Consider the following 6,070-nt stretch of genomic DNA (forward strand, 5'->3'; position numbering starts at 1 on the left):
TGTTCCTTCTGTTCCCTCTTCTTCTCGGAGGCATACTATATAGGAAAAAGGAAAAAAAATAAATGAACATCGGCCTTGAAACTTAGCTCTTCGTTCCCTCTCTCGAGGTCTTTTACAAAAGTAGGATCCTATGTACAAAGGCCCTAAAATTAAAATGATGCTCTAACTATACAGGCATCATAGGTACTAAGCATATATAGATATATACTATCTACACATACACACTATACTATGCTTCTCTACCTATATATATATATATATATATATATATATATATATATATATATCAACTATGCGTCTATTCATATGTACGCGCCTAGTAGATAAACGTGGTCACTATCCATCGTCTCTTGAGATCCTGCTCATTGTGTCATCAACCTCCATATCCTCGCTCGGCTCCGTCTCTTCGCTCGGCTCTGACTCATAACTCTCGTACTCGTCGATCATTCGGTAGACGCTATCGTCGCTCGGCTCATCCTCGATGTCGGTGTCCATCATCAGACCATAAACCGGCACCTCGGGAACAGGTACCCATATCTCGACTCCATCGACAGTAGTGTGACGCTGCAGTGGCCGGGTCCATCCATAGCTAACCGTCATCTCCGGAGTCTCCTCATCCGAATCCTCCTCATCGCTGTCAAAGTGTGCTGGCCGAGATCCTCCCTCCTGGGCATCTCGGGACGGTGGATATAAAATAGGGTGCATGTACATCTGGAAAGACAAAGTGCCTGGCTCGGGCAACCCTCGGATAAGGATCAAAGGGAACTCGCTCAATCTGAGGCTTAGTAGAAACAATCGGCGGTGATGCCTCAACAGGTGGTAGTGGCAAAGGTGCCGTCACCGGTGTCCAATCCCAAGGCGGTAAATCAGCGCTGGGAAAAGGAATAAGTGATAGAAAAGAGAACGCATCATGCTCTATCACCGGGGAGTACGTCTCGAAGACAATCGGCTCTGAAACAACAGGCTCAAATTAAACTGGAATCGGATCAGCTGGGGGTGGAGGTACAATCGAAAAAGGCTCCTCGGGAAGTGGGGGCACAACAACTAGCTCCCCTTCCTGGGCTGGTCCCTCAGACTCTCCGTACGGTGGAGAAGGTGGCTCGCCAAAAGCAAAGTAGCGGTGACTCAGAGTCGCGATGAAGCCACGAAAATCAGCGCTCACGAAACGCCCGAACTCTGTCCTCAAGATATGCTGCGGCACCAGCGAAGCCGCCCAGTCCTGCCACTCGGGTGGCAGCTGTGGAATCAGGTGAGTGATAGCCTCAGCCTCGTCAATCCCGTGGATACTAGCCTCCAACCAACGACAGTGGTAAAGCGCTAGAAACTCTCCAAGCGTATCGCCCTCTCTCGGTCCAGTAGATCTGAACCAACGGCGCATCGCCTCTCAATATCGTCTCTGCATCGCTGCCTCTTCTCGACTCTGCATCCTGCAATATAAAATATCATGTCCATTAGAAAATGGATACGAACTTACTTGGTACATCTCAATCAACAACATACTCATCCTCGTTTGGTACGGTGGGGCATCGGCTATACTAGCCTCAAACTTAACTCTCAACAGGAAAGCAACAAGAACCAACATCAACCTCTTACCTCGTTAACCCGGAGGAGATGGGGTGCTGGGGTTTTGTTTCAAACTGACTCTCAAACTAGCCTAAGAATTCAAATTAGACTAGTACTCAATTTAAAAAGAGTAGAAGCAATCAAAGGTTCAACTCAATCAAGCAATCGACTCAGAGCAGACGACCTGCTCTGATACCACCCTGTTGTAGCCCGATCCCCGATGTTAGTGATAGCGTGGACCGAGTATCGATACGGCTATTTTTAAAGAATAAAAGATAAGAAGAACTAGATTGAATGTCATGCGGAAGCTTACATCAAAGCATGCTAAGGTAAGGCGTCATAAATTAACTCAAGGGTAAAAACATCAACATTGTCATAACTTCATAAATATAAGGAATTTCAAGATCAAAAACAAAGAAGGTATAACTCATTTTTCATAAGGAAGCATAATATTCAGAGTATCGCAGCAAAAGGAAAATCGATTATATTTATGAAGACATATAACCAAGAGTAAATTGCTTGATTTCAAAAGAAAGCAAAGTATCTCAATTGTCAAGACTCTATTAACAAAAAGGCAATACAAAAATATAAACACGTCGATTGAAACGTTTCCCCCACCAGCACCAGACCAATCTCGTTCCTTGCTTAGCCTGCACATTTAGAAATACATGCAGAGCGTGAGTACATAATACTCAGTGGACAAACGCCGAAAAATAAGAAAGGTGCTCTTAGAGCTATAGGTTTGAAACTTGTCACATCTCAGCAATACACAGGAATAAAATTAGCGTAAATGAACCTGTGTAAGCAGTTTTAATAAACATGACATCATAAAGAAACGACTGCAGTCAAAGATCTCAACATGTATGCACCACATCTACAACTCATCATCATCAAAGGTACTGAGAAGTAAGCCTCCCTCTCAAGTACCGTGACCGGCCGACCCGAAGACCGCTCGCAGTCACCTCTGTGCACAAAATCCCGCTTGTGGCAGGACCGAATTCGTCTCATCAGTAGAGGGTAACACACAAGTCATTATCAACAAAAATCGGCAAGTCAAACAGTTCTCAAACATCATTTATCTCAAAACATTTGATAAACTCATAACATCATCAAAACAGTTTAGAAAGCTCGTATGATATATGTATACTCAAAATATTGCCCACCTGAAGTCCTTCGCTCAACTTGGAAAGGAAAACAGGCGACTTACTTCTTCGTCTCGCTCGGGCCTTCATATATCATCATCATCGTCATCGAAGGTTCATGTGATAAAACAAACCTTAGTTAGAAAGTCATTTACTAAAACCAATCTCGTCTCAAACTAATACTTCTCACTCATCTTCTATTTACCCAGTAAATCTCAATCCCTAGGTATACTTAACTTCTAAGGAATCACACGTCCTTCTCTCGACTTAACACTCAACTCGGATCAAACTCATAGAAATCAAGCACAAAAACAAGCATAAACACGTAAGCATATAAATTCACACATAGACAAGTCACAAACAAGCTTCACTCTGCACTGACTTAAACTAAAAACATCACCAGACTCGGCACAGAACTCCAATGGAGTCGTGACCTATACCAATTGAAACCTCTTTGAGTCTAGTTTCATTAAAAAAAAAGTAGGATTAAAAACTCCAAGTAGTTTAGGAGATATGACTGTTTTACTATAGTCTACCATATTCGGTAGTTTTGAGCAATCGAAAGCTTTGATTTTTCAAAAATAGTAAACGTTGTCAAAAAGGATTTAAATTTGGTGGGTACTTAGATAAGACACTCTTGTCTTAAAAATAAAACTTTGGGCTCCAAAAATTTAGGAAAAGATACTAGAAATGGTGACTCTATTGACTACTTACTGAACATTTCGGCAGAATGTAGCAGTTTTGATTTTCCATTTTATAAAAATAGTAAACGAAGCCCAAATGACTTGAAATTTTATCGTGATTCTCAAAACTCTCACATATACTTACTATAAAAGTTTTATTTTGTTTGGGTAACAAAAACCCATCGAAAATAGTAGGTCAGTGCGTCTCAAAAATGACTCCCAACTCAAACACACAAGCAAACATGCTCAACTCTACACTCCTTCAAAGAAAACTTATCAAAGCTCATCTTAAACACTTAGAACACTCAAAACATTCAAGCATGAACAAAATACTCATCACAACTCAAACTTGACTCCTCTCTTACATCTCAAACTCAAATCTCAAAGAAAACGTTTCAACGAACGCATCATTTCAATACTCATCTCATTTTCATGCTCAAAAGTACTCAATTACTCATATACGACCTCATACATCATATAACTCATTATACACACATAGACTCTCTTTTATCATGCAAACTAAACTCGGAGAAAACTCACATATCAACGTGGACTCTTAATTAAAGCATGACAAACATCCACATAATGATCGTATAGCAATTAAACCTCATTAAACCAATCATTGACCTCATAACATATGAAAACCTAAAACTTGTATAAACTAAACTAAGTCAAAATTTGATTTAACCAACATTTGACCTAACCAAACATAATTAGACTCGAATATCATGCTCAATTACATATATCCTAAGCCAATTCACTTAATTAGCACATAAGCATGAAAGTCCTAATTTTTATTAAACTAAACTTTTTGAAATTCCACAAATACACATGAAACATTAATCCAACCTTAGATCTATTAACTAAAACCATTTAATCTCACATATAAACCATCAATTAACAATTTAGGGCATAGATACACATATCCCTAATTTTATCAAACTAACTCACATCAAAGTCATCAATTAACATCATATCCTCAATCTACTCCATCAATCATCATCTTAGACATCTCATAATCTCATGCTCATCATCAATTCATCATTTCAAACATCAACTCACAAATTCCCAATTTTGGGTAAACTAAACTCACTCAATCTTTGCATCTCAAGTCATAGCTTTTCAAAACACACATCAATCATCACCAAACATATCATAGATCACATTTCTCACCCCAATTTAAGGAAAGAAAAAGAAAAATTTTTGAAGGGTAGAAACCCATATTTTCGAAAATTCTAAAAAAAAAAGAAGGGGGTGATTTCTTGCTTCAATCTTCCAAATATGCTCACATATAACATCATACAAGTTAGATCTATAAATTAAAGATCACTTACCCAAGCTTACACCAAAAATCAAACTTTCTCTTTCTAACTTTGAAATCAAACTCCAAGGATTTTCTTGAATTCTAGGAGATAGAGGGTGTTTAAGGTTAGATCTAGAGGTGGGTTTATTTTTGGTATGAATCTATGAAGCTTCGAAGGTCTTCATCTACGGTTGTTAATGGAGGAAAAGAGAGAGATGAGGGAGAAAGAGGGGTGGTCGAAAATGAGGGTGAAGGAGTGAGAGAGAATTTTGCAAGATTGAATTTGATTTGGATGATCTTTGAGAAGATTTGCAAATCTTATAAGAGATTTGGCATTTAATCCCTTGATCCCCTAATCTCTACACTCTTAAATTAATGTTCTAATCCACTTGGCAATTTTGGGTATTTAGGTACATGCTTAAGGGAATAAAATAATAATGTGAGAGAGTGTAGTAAATGAATAATAACAATAATTATGGAATGTTACTCATTAGTGAAATGCCATAGTATAATTATTCATGTGACCAAAATAAAAATAAATATAGCACTAATATTAGTGCACTCACTCAATTATAATATTCCTCATCATGGGAAAAATAATTTAAAAATATTTTGTTTGGAAAAATTCTATAAACCGGCATTCTTCGATTTCTCGGTAATAATAAATCGCGCTTGCTTTTGAAACTTAATTAAAATTCCAAGCGCTAAAGTTCTCAATCAGCATCTCTAACTCAACTCATTTCTCAAATCTCATCACTCTAACTCTATCATTGGTTTGTCCACTCATATCTCTATTTAAAAGACCATTTGTCTTATCTGGTCTCAAAAAAAAAAAAGTAATCTAGCATCTTGATATCTCAGTACTCTCAATAGTATAAAGATACTATTTCTAAATAAGCAAAAGTACGGGGTGCTACATCCTACCCCCCTTAAAAAAAATTTCAGGACGAAATTTGAGTTATTCACCTTCGGGAAAAAGCTCTGAGTACTTTTCTTTCATCTTCTCTTCAAGTTCCCATGTTGATTCTTCTTGACCGTGATGTCTCCATTGGATTTTCACCAAAGGAATTGACTTGTTCCTCAATTGTTGGATCTTCCGGTCCAGAATAGTATCAGGTCTCTCCTCGTAGCTCAAATCTGGTTCCAGTGACACTTCTTCTTGATGGATGACATGTTTTGAGTCAAACACGTACTTTCTCAGTTGAGAAACATGGAAAACGTCATGGACGTTCGCGAAGCTCGGAGGCAACTCTAGTTTATAGGCTACAGGGCCTACTTTCTCTAATATATCATAAGGTCCTATATATCTCGGTTTGAGTTTTCCTTTCACTCCGAAACGATGAACTCCTCTGGATGGGGAAACTTTTAGAAAAACTTTG

General features: G+C 38.5%; 1 long non-coding RNA gene across 1 annotated transcript; it reads right to left on the reverse strand.

The window, feature by feature from the left end:
• Positions 1–2,064: 2,064 nt before the first annotated feature.
• Positions 2,065–5,006, reverse strand: LOC131023666 (uncharacterized). The gene is made up of 2 exons (XR_009101465.1): positions 4,723–5,006; positions 2,065–2,789 (listed from the first exon to the last, which is right to left on the reverse strand). It is a non-coding gene; the product is annotated as an uncharacterized LOC131023666 (long non-coding RNA).
• Between the last annotated feature and the right edge of the window lie 1,064 nt (positions 5,007–6,070).

Source organism: Salvia miltiorrhiza, chromosome 4 (genome assembly GCF_028751815.1).
Source record: "Salvia miltiorrhiza cultivar Shanhuang (shh) chromosome 4, IMPLAD_Smil_shh, whole genome shotgun sequence".
In the NCBI taxonomy this organism is placed as follows: Eukaryota; Viridiplantae; Streptophyta; class Magnoliopsida; order Lamiales; family Lamiaceae; genus Salvia; species Salvia miltiorrhiza.